Source organism: Cryptomeria japonica, chromosome 3, assembly GCF_030272615.1.
Source record: "Cryptomeria japonica chromosome 3, Sugi_1.0, whole genome shotgun sequence".
Taxonomy (NCBI): Eukaryota; Viridiplantae; Streptophyta; class Pinopsida; order Cupressales; family Cupressaceae; genus Cryptomeria; species Cryptomeria japonica.
The window spans coordinates 710,463,077-710,479,158 of NC_081407.1; positions in this window are offsets into that span (position 1 = coordinate 710,463,077).

Here is a 16,082-nt window from a genome sequence, read left to right on the forward strand (position 1 = left end):
TATTGAACCTCTAGAACCAAATGTACATACTGAAGAGGTTAAGGTTGAACAAGTTACTACACCAAGTGGCAAAGCCACCAGTGCAAGTCACAAGGTTGAATCCTTCGGGAATATTTTGAGTAGTCATTCATTGTTTGCACTTGACTCAATTGGTCAAGTTGATTTTGGAAAAAATAATATTGAGTAGCTAAGCAATTTTGAATTGATGTATGTTGCATCTCTGAAGTTAAGGAAGGAAGGGACTGAAGACAAGTAGGTTATTGAGTAGGACATTCCGGTTTTTCAGTAGGTTGTGCGAGAATATAAGGTAGATAAGATTCAAATCCCATCTGGAAAATTCAAAGGTTTGATAGAGTGTACTTCCAAAGAGTTTAAAACTCTTCAATAGATTTCAAACTGACCGTTAGTAGAGAGGTACAATGCAACATGAAAGATCACCTATGCCAATATGCTCACATCAGACAAGGCTAAGATGACAGAGCAACTAACAAAGATTCACGAGGCTCTCAATTAGTGCCGTTGTATATATAGGTTTTATACTAACACCAACAAACTTACAGCTGACCTGGAGGTGAAATTGAAGGCGACAAAGGCCTAGTTAGAACATTTGGCTAATAGTTTTGATGGTACTCAAACACTAACCAATACCATTAATGGTAAGATTTTGATAACCGAGTGATATTTCTACATTAGAGAAAGACATGGATAGGCTAATCCAGTGTGCAAGGGAATTAAGAGGTTTTGTGAGTCCCCAATTGAGCACTATGTTACTTCACAAGAGGGAAAGCATATAGTTAATGAATAAATCTACTTTGGTAGAGTTGTCAGAAGAAGAGATTCATGCATATATTCTTAATATTTTTGTAATAATTATGAGTACATTGAAGACATGCTAGGATACTTAGTATTTTTTAAGGGTTCTTATCCAGATATATTCAAGTACATATAAATCCAGTAATCACAGTTTTTATCTCATTCTTTCATTCATTTGCCCTAGCTTTGTCATTGATGTCAAAGGGGGAGAGATTGATGTGAAAAATGTTAAGGGACATAAGCAATAATGTATAGCTCAGGGGGAGCAGGATCTAACCCTGCTATTAGTTTTGGTCATCAGTTTTGGTAGGAACCAGAACAACACTTCAGCGATACATTTTTCACATGAGTGTTGCCATAAATGCCAAAGGGGGAGATTATTGGCAATTGACACTCATCCGGTTTAGTTGTGTTGTCATTGATGGCAACACACACCATTCTGGGTTGGTCATTTAACTGATACTCATTGGTATTCATTTTTGCGCAACCAACATTCAATTCATCTGGCACACAAGGAATCAGCATCGAAAGACAAGGGAAACCGACAAACTAGGAACCGGTATATGAGGCTGACATGGGAGATTGATCCGATAGGTCTACACGGTAGTGATCATCAGCATCAATCACAAATTTCAATGCATTCATTTTTATCTAGACTGACATGTAAATAAATTATAATATCATTGTAAGCTAACATAAGACATTTATGTTTGTATTTGGGAAGGGTATTTAAGTTAGTTCAGCTAGGTTATTTTGGTAATGTAATGGAATATAGTGATATGGTATTGTGCGAGTGATCTTGATTGACAAAATATGAATATAATATTCTATAGTTGGTCTTGGATATTGGTTTAGAGGTTTGGGAAGTGAAGCAAGATATCGGTAAGGGAGGACATGATGAAAACCAATACAGACTATGCATTAACTGGATCTCATCCAACATAAATGCACTTTCAGAGTTTAGAATTTTGTTTGTAACTCCATATTCAGTTTTTGTAGTCAGTGAGGCTCCTTTTGTGATGGGCAGTGCACTCTAGGTTGTTGGCCTTCCTGCATGTGGAGGCCCCTATTGTAATATTTATTCATTTGGCCAGTGGATAGATATTGTGGGCCATCAATCCCACTGTGGTTTTTCCTCTTTGAGGTTTTCCACATATAAATCTATGTGTTATGGTGTATGCTCTTGTGGTTGCTTCATTTCTATTTGCTGCTATATTCTTTTATGATTACTGATTACTAAAATGCTTTGTTAATAAGGTTAAAATTTATCTTGTTGGTATAACACCCCCCTCTAAGTTCTATTGGATTCCAACATAACATAAGACCCCTTATGTCTGTAACAACCCCTTATGACACCTACTAACCCCTATCAACACCATATGACCCCATAGGATCATCTTGTGTCATAAGGGGTCATATGGTGTCATTAAGGTTCATATGGGTTCCTATGGGGCCACACATGTGTAGCCCCTTCTGACCCATAGGACCCCATATGAACCTTGGTGACACCATATGATCCCTTACGATACCATATGATCCCATAGGATCATACAGTGTCATAAGGGATCATATGGGGTCCTAAGTGGCCACACATGTGTTAATACATGTGACCCATATGACCCCTTTTAATGTCCTAGTAGGTGCAACATAACTTTAAGGACACCATATGACCCCATAAGGTCATATAGTGTCATAAAGGGTCATATGGGGTCTTAAGGGGTCACATATGTGTTATGACACCTTTTTATCTAGTAGGACAACATACCTCTTAGGACACCAAATCACCCAATAGGGTCATATAATGTCGTATGGGGTCATATGGGGTCACACATGTGTGACACCTTAGGAGTCCATATGACCCTTTTAAAGTCCTAGTAGGTACAACATACCCCTTATGACACTATATGACCCCTCATATAGTGTCCTAAGGGGCCACACATGTGTGACCCCTTAGGACCCCATATAACCCCTTAGGACACCATAGGGTCATATGGTGTCATAAGGGGTCATATGGGGCCCTAAGGGGCCACACATGTGTGACACCTTAGGACCCCATATGACAACCTTTAAAGTCCTAGTAGGTACAACATACCTCTTAGGAGACCATATGACACCATAGGGTCATATAGTGTCCTAAGGGGTCATATGGGGTCCTAAGGGACCACACATGTGTTCTAACACATGTATGACCCCATATGACCCCTTTTAAAGTAACAGTAGGTACAACATACCTCTTAGGATATCATTGACCCCATTGGGTCATATAGTGTTGTACAGGGTCATATGGGGTCCTTAGGGGCCACACATGTGTGACCTCTTAGGACTAAATATGACCCTTGGTAACATCCTAGTTTATATAACATACCCCTTATGACCAATAGTATGCACAAAATATAGACTAGGATTCTATAACGGGTCATATGTGGTCCTAAGGGGTCATGAATGTGTTACAACACATGTGTGACCCCTTAGGAGCACATATGACCACTTGTAACATCCTAGTTTATATAACATACACCTTATGGTCCAATAGCATGCACAATGTACACACTAGGATGCTATAAGGGATCATATGCAGTCCTAAGTAGTCACACATGTGTGACCCGTTAGCACCAAATATGCCCCCTTATAGCATCCTAATGTGTATAATGTACCCCTTAGGACCCAATTTGACCCGATATGACCCAATAGTGTCCTAAGGGGTCACACTTGTGTTAGAACACATGCATGACCCCTTATAGCATCCTAGTGTGTATAATATACCCCTTCGGACCCAATAGTGTCCTAAGGGGTCATATGTGGTCCTCGGGGATCACACATCTGCTCTAACACATGTGTGATCCCTTAGGAGCACATATCACCCGTTGTAGCATCCTTGTTTATATAACATACCCCTTACGACCTAATAGCATGCACAACATACACACTAGGATTCTATAAGGGGTCATATGTGGTGCTAAGGGGCCACACATGTGTTCTAAGCCATGCGTGACCCCTTAGGACCACATATGATCCGTTATAGCATCCTAGTGTGTATAATGTACCCCTTAAGACCCAATTTGAGCCCATAGGACCCAATAGTGTCCTAAGGGGTCATATAGGGTCCTAAGGGGTCATGCATGTGTTCTAACACGTGCGAACTCTGAGAACCACATATGACCCCTTATAATATCCTAATTTATATAACATACCCCTTATAACCCAATAGAATGTGATGTACACACTAGGATGCCATATGGGGTCATATGTGGTCCTAAGGGGTCTTCCATGTGTTCTAAGACATGTGTGACCCCTTAGGATTACATAAGACCTATTATAGCATCCTAGTTTATATAACATACCCCTTATGACCCAGTAGAATGCACAACCTACCCAGTACAATGCTATAAGGCGTCATATGTGGTCCTAAATGGTCACACATGTGTGACCCCTCTACACCACATATGACCCCTTATAGAATCCTAGTGTGTATAATGTACCCCTTAGGAACCAATTTGACCCTATAGGACCCAATAGTGTCCTAAGGGGCCATATGTGGTCCTAGGGATCACAGATGGGTTAGAACACATGTGTGACCCTTTAGGAGAATATATGACCCCTTATAGCATCCTAGTGTGTATAATGTACCTCTTAGGACCCAATTTGACCCCGTGGGACCCAATAGTGTTCTAAGTGGTCACACATTTGTTCTAACACGTGTGACCCCTTAGCAGGATATATGACCCAATGTCTCATCCTAGTTTAAATAACATACCTTTAAAACCTAATAGCATGCACAACGTAGGCACTAGGATGCTATAAGTGTTGGCAAATGCACAATCCAATGAGAAATTGTAGGTGATTGAAGGTATTGTCATTGGTGCCAACCTTTCAATCCTATGGCACCAATAGGCATCGACACCGGTAGACTCTACACTGGTAGATAGTTTATCAACAGTGACAAAGATGATACCAGCACCCCAGCCGACATGATTTTGTTTATTGCATAATGTATTTAATTGTAATATATTTTTTAAGCTGACAAGGCAAATTGTAATAAGACTCATATATAAGTATGAGATCTTATAGATCATTTGTGTAAGTAAGAATAGGCATATGTGAACATGCAAATATTAAGGCAAATTTTGGAGTAAGGTTTATGGTTATTTTGTGAGGTTAAATCGGTACTGAACCTGGCGTAGAAGATGCTGAACCAAAGCAGTACATTATATTGGATTTGCATAATCCATTTTGTAAGTCAGTGAGACTTCCCTTTTTGTAATTAAGCAGTGAGCTTTAGGCAGTTGGCCTTCCTGCATGTGTAGGCCCCTATTGCAAGTAATATTCATTTATTGGCCAGTGAGTGAATATTGTGGGTCACAAATCCCATCGAGGTTTTTCCCACACCAAGTTTCCTCGCCAAAAATATTGTGTTATGGTGTGCTTTCTTTGTTGTCCTTATTATTCTTTTTTACTACATTAATTCTGCTTTACTGGTACATTGTTTTGGAATGCAATTTACTTAATAAGTTTAGAAAATCCATTTACCGATTAGATACTGATTCACCCCCCCCCTCTCAGTATCTTTAGGAATCCTAAAAATTGGTATCAGAGCTTGGTCCTCTTTTTTAAAAAGCCTAACAACTTGTGGAAGATTCTGACACTGGTACAGATGGATAACTTGAGAAAGAAATTGGAAACAACTCTTGTAGATTATGATGCAAAAAAGTTGAAGAATATGAAACTTAAAGATGATCTGAAGGTTGCATAGGAAATCATTCAAGGACTTCAAGAAAATATTACTATTGCTAGAAGCAAAAGAAGAGAACTTCATAAGAAGATACAAAATGATGATGATGATGGAAAATAAACTCTTCATGATCCTGTAAGCAAGATGAAGCAAGAAAACATGACCTTGAGGAATGAGATGCAAGATATGACTATGAGGTTTTGTAAAGACATTGAAGATAGAAAGAAGAATGAAGATGACTTGGCTAGGAGAATCAATGATGCTTGAAATGAAAATCTAAGACTCAGTCATGAAAATGATATGTTGAAGATAGATATGATTTACTTGGAACATGATAAAACTGAACTCATGAGATAGAAAGATTTCTTGGAAAATGAGTTGGCTACTGCAAATCAACATAAGGAGAAATTCAAGAAAAGTTCAGAAGAACTTGATGACATGCTAAAAAATCAGAACCTAATGGAGATACTAATGGTCTTGGCTTTGAAGTTGGTGAAAGCTCTGGTACTGCAAACAATCATGATCACGGTAAAACGGTAAGACAATCTAATGCCTACAAATTTAATAGGAAATCCTTTAACTGTAACAAGTATGGTCATAGAGAAAATCAGTCTAGATCTAGAAACTATCAGAATACTAATGCACCCACAGGTCAATGTTCTAAATGCAACAAAATTGGTCATAATTCAGAAAATTACAAAATGAATGTAAGATGCTATGTTTGTGGAAGGTTTGGACACTTATCTAATCAATGCAAAACACATACCGACATAAGATATGGAAAATCTATTTAGAAAAATAATGTGACTTGTTATTCTTGTAACAAGATTGAACATATTGCAAAATTTTGTAGAAGTAAGGCATCACCGGCAAATAATAAAGGACCCAGTTTGAAAGGTAAAGAGAAGGTTGATGAGGTAAAGCAATAATTTTCAAAACAATAGATTAGAAATTCAGATCAGAATGTTAATGAAGCTATTCCTTCACTGATAGAACAAAGTATCACTCCACCAGCAAGAGATTCTTCATCTAATTGAAAAGAAATCCCTTGGGGGTATGGCAACAAATTGAAAATCATGCTAGTTTACCCTCAGTTGATGGTAAGAAGATGAAATGCTTCTTTACCAATAGATGAGTTAAGTTTTCACTTAACCGACAGGCATTTATTATGGTATTTGAAGGAAATGACATTATAAAGCAAGTGTTTTTCACTATTTTTCACTCACCAAGCATTCAAATTTCCTAGAGTGCAAAAAACCCGAGCGAAGGCATCCACAACGAAGTGAAGCAAAATCATTCAAGCATTCAAACCTAAAGGCAGATTAAGGTATTTATACAATGACTTCCTCCACTGCACCTGAATTCATTGCAAACCCTATTGTAATTGAAGTGGTTAAATGCCCTAGGCCCATGTTTAAAATTATTCCCGAAGTTGCGAAGCAGGATGATACCCTAGGAGCATTTTCTAAAATACCCAAAAGGAGTTGCTTATGCTGAAGACGCTAGGATTTACATACATTGTCATATTGAAGAACTTGGTGCTGATGAGATAATGAACATGTATAGGACTGTAATTTGTGATAAGAATGGTAATGTGAAACTGGAACACAAGATAATTGAAACCCTAGGTTTTGTGGAGATACTTAGCATTCCTGATTTTCCCAAGGAATTTATAAGGATTGTATTAAGAAGAGTTCATGGGGAGTTCTTTTGGCTAGATTTCATCCATAAGATTACAAAAGAAGCAATTAGGGTAGTGAATAGCTTACCTTCCACTAGTAGCATACCAGAAAAAGGAAAGAAGGTCTCTAACGACACTGTGATGACCCTAACCGATGCAACACATGATAGCAGATCCTTGAGAGTAAATGATGTGAAGGATATTAATGTAAGATTCATTAGCATGATTATAGGATACAAGACTACACATGCTAACAGATTAAACTCTATCTCTAGTTTATGTATCAAAAGTGCTTATGACATGGTAAACACTAATGCAAAAATTGACATATGTGAATGGCTAAAGGATGAACTAATTAACAATCTAAAGAAAATCAAAGGAGACAAAAAAGGCACATTCAGATTTGGTAACTTACTTGTATGTCTATTACTATACATCACCAAGGAAGTTCCCAGTATAGGTAGAAAAGAATTTGGCTTTGACATACCGGTAGTAAAACAACTTTTGGATATCTTTAACAACATGGGAGATGATAGGGAAAAGAACATAATTGAACACTTTTAGGCATTAAAGGCTACAATGAAGACTAGAGAAAGACTATCTCAAGCCATAGTTGACAAATACCAAAAGGAGATACGTTTTATTATAAAGAAGGATGAAATCTGGATGGAGGTAGTGGTTCCTAGAACAATTTGGGTAACTGAAATGGGTTATGAGGAAGATGAAAACAGAATAGAAACATATGCTAAAGCCCTCCTCGAAGCCCCTAGAGAACCAAAAGAAGAAGTATTTGGAAATGCTGAAACCATTGAAAGAAAAGTACAAACCATGAAACAATGGAAGAGAAGAGAACAAACAATCAGAAAAGTAACTAAACAATCAAAATAAATTAAGGAAGACTTGTTGAAAAATAATGGTATCAAGGAAAGTGAATTGGAAGGGTTACAACTGGAAGCACATCTTTCACCAGTTGGTACCTCCTCTGACAGTGAAATACCGAAAGTGTTTCAGAGAGTAGAAAGAAAAAGGAAACCTTCACCGGTACCTGCTCCTACACCCAAGAGAACAAGATAGAAACAACAGGCAGTAAGGCCTCCAGCAAAGAAAATAACACCAAGGAAGAAGAAGGAAAAATAAGTTATCCCTCCACTTGATAATCTTTTGAATGAAATAACTGAAGATGGAAACTTGTCAAATGTTAGCAAGTTGTATAGTAGTTTTACAAATGAGGAAAAGGAAAGTATAGAAAATAGTGTTATTTTACACTTCGACATTTACAAGAAATTCTTGATAGAAGTTGTAGATGATCTACCAAGTGAATTGTACAGAAGATTAGATGCAAAAAGGTTAGCAATTGTGGAATTAGACAAGAAGATTAAGGTAGAAAAATTACTTGCAATTCACCCAGTGAAATCAGCAGAAGAAATTGATGAACTAATAAGTGAGCCTAATAGGACTATATTTTCCACTAGTCATTGACATGTAGCTTTAATGGTTGGTAGAGTGAATCGGATCACTGAAGAAACAACAGACAAATGGGATATCATCTTTGTGGAAAAGGAAAAGCAAAAAGAACGTAAACAACCAAAGACTTTTAGAGTCTATCAAAAGGAAAAGGATAAAGGTAAAGGCAAGGTAGGTGGTCCTCCGAGCATAAAAGTAACAAATAACTTGCCCCCACCTCCTTCTGGTACTCCACCAGTTGATACTATTGATACACCACCAGTAACAGATAATGTTGAGAGTATGGAGACAACACATGAAGACACCAATCCTGAGTTAGAGGTGTTATATACTATGAATATTGATACACAGGAAGTAAACATTATGGTTGATAAGGAAACCACTGAGAAGAAAGATGTGGCAACTCAACCACCAACTGATGATATTGCTATAGAAACACATGTTGAGGATACAATTGGAAATGATGAGATTGGGATTGAAACACACACTGAACAATCAACTGATCCTCTGGATACTGGAAAGACAGATACCACTGATGTACACATTGAAAACCCTATTGAGTTAGAGTGACCGACTACTGACAACATAGTAAAATTTGTTGAGATACCGACAGTAGATAGTTCAGAGGTACATATAGAGAAACCAGTAGACAACACTAAGACACAATCAGGGAAACCGACAGTGGAAAGCTCAGGGAAACTGACAAAAGTACACACTGAGAAACATGAAGAGAAAAAGGTTCAAATAGAGACAGTGCCACCGACAACAACTGAGAAACCCAAGCCTTTTCTAGTTGAGATGCAAACTCAAATTGACCTACTAGAGGTCAACATAAGAAAAGAGGTTACTCACCCCAAAAGATTGCATATTGTTAAGGCAGTTGGACAGTCATCTGGTTCCTCCTTAACAAAATTCAGACCGACAAATATAACAGAGGTATTACTGGATTCCATCAAGAAAAATATAGATTGCAATGCACTTGCATATAAGGCAATTGATGACACCGTCCCAATTTTGAAATTGATTGCACTCAAGTTCAACATGGAAAATAAAGATTCTTTGAGCCAATTAGACACATTGTCTAAGCATATAACCGACAATATTTTGATAGTTGATCAAATTAAAGAGGAGACTTTCAATGAGAAAATAAATAAAGAGAAAGAAAAATTATTTGGAGAGTCAATAAAGAGATGCAAGGAACACATTGATACATTATTACCGGCACTAGGAAAAACAATAATGGACTTTAAGAAGTTGTACAACGATTCATGCATGACTAACATCTTCACAAAGGACATAGATAAAGAGATCAATAGAGCACAAAAGGAAATAAATGATATTGTTGATAATCTCATAGGTTCATCAGAACCCATATCGGTAATAGAGAAGGAAATTGTAGGCTTTGAAGAGAAAATTGAAAAATTTGAAAAAGATGAGAAATTAAAATACAAGGCTAAGGAACTAAAATGTAGACTAGTTCCGAAACTTGACATCCTCCTCTCTTTGAGAAAAGAGATTTCAGAGGCACTTGTTCTAAGACTTAAGACACCATAAGAGAAAATGCACATACTCACTGGTACCATCCAAAGGATAGAAGCAACATTAAAGGATAGTGAAAGGTTCACTAACAACTTAAATTTTGCAGTAGCAGATCTATATTAGATTGTAACCCACCGGTTACAGGGATCTAGCTAAGAACTACACTCAGTTGACATTCTTGATAGCCTTTGTCATTGATGTCAAAGGGGGAGTAGTGGAGATGAGAAAAATGATAACAGAAGGGATCATCTACTTAGGGGGAGAACACAGTTTTGGAGCACATAGTTTTGGTAAGATTTTTGGAGCACACAGTTTTGGTAAGACAATTTTGGTAAGATCTTTAGACAACACATTTTGGATACAATTTTGACTTTTTCTCATGAGTGTTGCCATCAATTCCAAAGGGGGAGATTGTTGGCAAATGCACACTCCAATGAGAAATTGTAGGTGATTGAAGGTATTGTCATTAATGGCAACCTTGCAATCCTATGGCACTGGCACCGACAGACTCTACACCGGTTGATAGTTTACCGGCAGTGGCAAAGATGATTACCAGCACCCCAACCAACATGATTTTGTTTATTTCTTAATGTATTTAATTGTAATATATTTTTTAAGCTGATGAGGCGAATTATAATAGGACTCATATATAAGTATGAGATCTTATAGATCATTTGTGTAAGTAAGAATAGACAGATGTGAACATGTGAATATTAAGGCAGATGTTGGAGTAAGGTTTATGGTTATTTTGTGAACTTAAACGGGTACTGAACCTAGCATAGTACATGCTGAACCAAAGCAATACACTATATTGGATTTGCATAATCCATTTTGTAAGTCAGTGAGACTTCCCTTTTTGTAATTAAGTAGTGAGCTTTAGGCAGTTGGCCTTCCTGCATGTGCAGGCCCCTATTGTAAGTAATATTCATTTATTGGCCAGTGAGTGAATATTGTGGGTGACAAATCCCACTGAGTTTTTTCCCACACCGGGTTTCCTTGCCAAAAATATTGTGTTATGGTGTGCTTTCTATGTTGTGCTTATTATTCCTTTTTACTACATTAATTTTTTTTTATCGGTACACTATTTTGGAATGCAATTTACTTAATAAGTTCATAAAATCCATTTACTGGTTAGATACTGATTCACCCCCCCTCTCATTATCTTTGGGAATTCGAACAATAAGGGGTTATATGTGGTGCTAATGGATTGAACGCATGTGTTCTAACACATGTGTGACCACTTAGGACCACATATGACCCCTTATAGCATCCTAGTGTGTATAATGTACTCCTTAACACCCAATTTGACCCTAAAGGACCCAATAGTGTCCTAAGGGGTCATATAGGGTCCTAAGGGGTCACACATGTGTTCTAACACATGCGTGACCCCTTAGGACCACTGGTGCAGGAGCACCCATGGTGTAAGGAAAATATATGGTCAAAGTCATCATTTGAAATATAATTGATATTTGAAGGTCATTTATAATGTATTTGAATCCATTTGGAATGATTTGTAAGGCTTGGAAGCCTAAAAATGTAAGCAAGTCTTGATTATGTCCTAGTTGTCCATATAGGCCCTTATAGATCAAGATGGTCAAAATGAGTCAAAAGACCCATGGAAGGGTATACAAGTTATAAAAGGTCATTTAAGGTCCATTGTAAGGTGTCAAGAGTGCTTGAACAAAGTTTGAGTCCATTTTGACAAAAAATGTAAAATTTGTTAAAAGTTGTCAAAATGCAACATTTGGAAAAGTTGTAAATGGGAAGTTGAAAGGTCTTGGAGGTAGTTATAAGGTCCAAACTGACCAAGATTCTATAAAATATTGTATTTGGTCAAACCAAGGGGAATGAGAAGGAGGTTAACAATTTTGAACAATTTGTGTATTCATAAGCTTGCCATTTTGATAGTTTCCATTGTTATTTTGTTGTTTCCAGGCCTTGTACAGACCTGTACAGCCTGGAAACTATTTATAATTATCATGGTTAGATATTATTTTGAATTATATTCCTTCTTTTTTTGTTTTGGAGTGATTTCATTGAGAAACAAAGAAGTTATGGATGTTTTATGGATTGCAACTTCCAGATTTCCTGAAAAATAGTCATGTTGCAGCATATGGTACAGACGCATATTAAATATTTATGACCTTTAAATGGATTCATTGAAAATATGTGTGATTAATATTTAATTCTCTTTTGGTTTGGGTTGATTTCATTCAGTTTTGAGAAAGTTATGTATGTTTTGGTGAAAACAAATTGAAAACCATAAATAATGGAGGTGTGTACGAGGGTTTGTTCATATCTCAAATTATAACCATGGTAAAAATCTAAATATTAGTTATTCTGAGAGTAGATTAAAGGGGATTTTAGATCGATTTTATTTAATATCAAATGGATTTGTATTTTGGGAGATATTTGATGCCCTAGGCGGACTGGGCATGCACATTTCTTGTTTTTTCTATGACAGTAAACATAGGTCTCAGTACGGGGGGCATAAATAAACAATGAACCATTGGATTGTTCTAAATTTTTGATATGGGTTTTAAAACCTCATTCTCTACAGCCGAACCGAAGAGATCTTCCAAATATGCTTGGGTTTGAAAGTTATTAATGTCTGTGTGCATGTATAGAAAACTATCATGTGAATGACAATCTCTTTGATGATAGTGAATTGGATTCTTTCAATGAACAATGAAGTTTAATGGTTTGCAAAGGTATCAATGATTGGATATGTTTGAGACACCATTAATGAACCCCTATAGCATGCTTGAAATTATGATGATAGATTGATATTGGTGGAGAAGTTGTTTTTATGCCTTAAATGAATAGTATGGAATGAACCTTGAAGGGTTCTTAAGTGAATGTGTTTGGAACTATGGTGCTCTGCATCAATGGTATCAGAGCTAGAAGAGCTTGAGTGTGTGGGTAGAGCACCGAAGGAGGAAATCCACACCAGGACCTAGCCCATGAGATTGTTTATTTGATTCTTGTGACTAAAGTTTCTTGGTTGTAGGTTTGGTGCAGGTTCACTCAGCTGCAAGTGGGTGGATAGGAAGGTCTACCAGAGGGGGCCATAGGAGATGGTCCAAAGGGCCTAAGAAGGAGGTCCAGTGTGTCACCAAAATTATTGGGGAGAGAGGCAAGAGAGGACTCCTAGGTGAGGGACAAAAGTTGTTGGGTGTTTGTAGCATCTTGGAGGAGTGGACTTCAGATGAGAGATGCACCATTGGAAGCAACAAGTATAAACTCCATTGATAGGAGTCTTGATTGAAGAAAAATGTAGCAGAGGCATCATATTACTCATTTCCAAGAGACTTGGAAATCTTTCAAGGCTGGTAATATGGTACAGGAGCACCCATGGTGTAAGGAAAATATATGGTCAAAGTCATTATTTGAAATATAATTGATATTTGAAGGTCATTTATAATGTATTGACAAAGGTATAAATGATTGGATATGTTGGAGACAACATTAATGAACCCTTGTAGCATGTATGAAAGTATGATGATAGATTGATATTGGTGGAGAAGTTGTTTTTATGCCTTAAATTAATAGTTTGGAATGAACCTTGAAGGGTTCTTGAGTGAATGTGTTTGGAACTATGGTAGGGAGGATTGCTAGGAAAGTGCTCAAAAGGCCAATTTGCTCAAGAAGTTCAATTTTCTACCCCAAAAAATGTTTAAGTCTTCTATACGTGTTTACAAAACCAGTCTTGATGGCTATAGTGTCAAGTACTTCCAGTATTACCTTCCTAACAAACTCCCCTTAAGGTGTTGGCTCATACGCATGCTCAAATCTACTCAAGTTACTCACTCCACCCATCTACACACCCTCAATCTGTGATCTTTGTCATTCACCCCATTGTTCCAAAATGCATTAGGAGTCTTCTACATGGACATGTAGGGGCAGCAAAGTTTTCTTCAAGGTTTGATGTTCACAATTTGGTTTTAGGCTCATAACCCTTAGCTACTCAAATTCCAACCAAAGGGTCAAAAACCTCCAAAAGGGACTAAACACTATCCCAAGGCCTATTTTCCATTTGTCTCACTATTTAATATTGATCTCATAAGTTTTAACAAGTTCCCAAGTCCTCCTTACAATCGGGTTCCAAAAAAGTGTGTGTTATGCAGTCAAAAAGGGCTACTAGCCGTGGAGGCATAATTGGCATGTTTATGCTTATTCTGCTAAACGATAGACAAAACCTTCCACAAAGCTGACTTAGTTGATGGTTTAGAGGTATATGCTAACTGATTTTCATGGTTTAGGCCACTGTTATGGCAATATGAGGGTTGTCCACCATTTTAGGCACTTTTGGAGGGTTTGGTAGGGTTTAGATCCAAACACATTGGGAAATCATTGCATCTCCACCAAACAAGCCTCAAAGCTAGCTTAGAACCTCTTCCCCATCAACATGAAGCCTTCCTCTACTACTTCCTTGCAATCACAATGCCAAACACTTGGCAAGCAATCTGAAAATGGAGAGAAATATCACTCTGACTGTCAACTTGCTACCCTTTACCAGTCAAACTGCTGCTACACTTTTTGGACCTATTTTACAAGAAGGATAAACTTGTACAAAACCTCAATGAGGTCTTCAAACATTAAAAAAACCTCCTATTACATTGCCTTCATGATTCAAGGCTTGGATCATGCTTTGAAGCACTTCATGAGCATTTTTACAAACATAAATTCCACAAAAATAGTGAACTCACTGTTTTGCTTACAACAAGAGAATGATTAAATGAAAAAAGCTATTCTAGCACATAAAAATTATGTTGAATAACCTTGGTCACATGCCCAGACATTTTCCTCATTCATTTGTTCACTCCAAATTACTTTTGGGTGCAAATCTTGAGTTTTTTGTTCATGCTACTAGCCAAATAACCAATACTTGCCTAGTATTTGCTCAAGTTCTTCTTCCAAACACACTTTTGGCACACAATAGAGAATATGTATTGTATATACATGATTTCCAACTTGAATAAATCCATTATGTGGGTTCCCAGACCTAGATTAGTCAAGTGGTGACATTTTAGAGCTTCAAACCCTTGATAGGGCAGAGAGCAGGCAAAAACTAAAAGATTTTTTTTGATAAACCAAAACATAGTAAAAACCATAACACAAAGAATGAAAAAAATTCATATAACCATGACACAAACTCCCATGAAAGAACAGTATGGAAATAGTGCTCTGTACGGACTGTTAGAACAATTATTTCTCAAAAAGCATGAAAACAGTCATATTTCATTAACTTCTTCTTGTTAATACCAAGCCAATCTATTTAAAATGTTTGAAGTGTCCTTATATAGGCACACTCAAACCATTTCAACCCTTATGGCATCCATAACTACCTTGTAGAGTGATTTTACAACTTTTCTCACTTTTTGTCAAAATGTTGCTTGACAACATTGGCAATTTTTTACTCTTAGTGCATTTTTGGCCTACAAGACAAATATCTCCCACCTAACCACTTGAGATGCTGTTAAATCATTAAATAGACCTACTCCAATTCCTTTCTAAGATTGTTACAAGGTTTTTTAACACATTTTCAGTATAATGCCATTTTTGGCTTACAAGGCACTATGGGCCAAAACTGGAAAGAAAACTTGAGTAAGATTATCTAAACCACTCTAAGATAAACCTAAACCATAATGAAACATAAAACACACACTTGGAATCTTACAATATTCCTTTATTCAATTATCAATCCCAGCAGGATCAAACAAGCCAAAATTGTGAAGGTGCTCCTGCACTATACTCCCCAATATTGAAAAAGTTCCAAGTCCACCTGGAAATGATACATGCAAAACAAATAGGTTTCATCTTGACCCTTGGCATGTACTTGTCTTCAGCTTCATC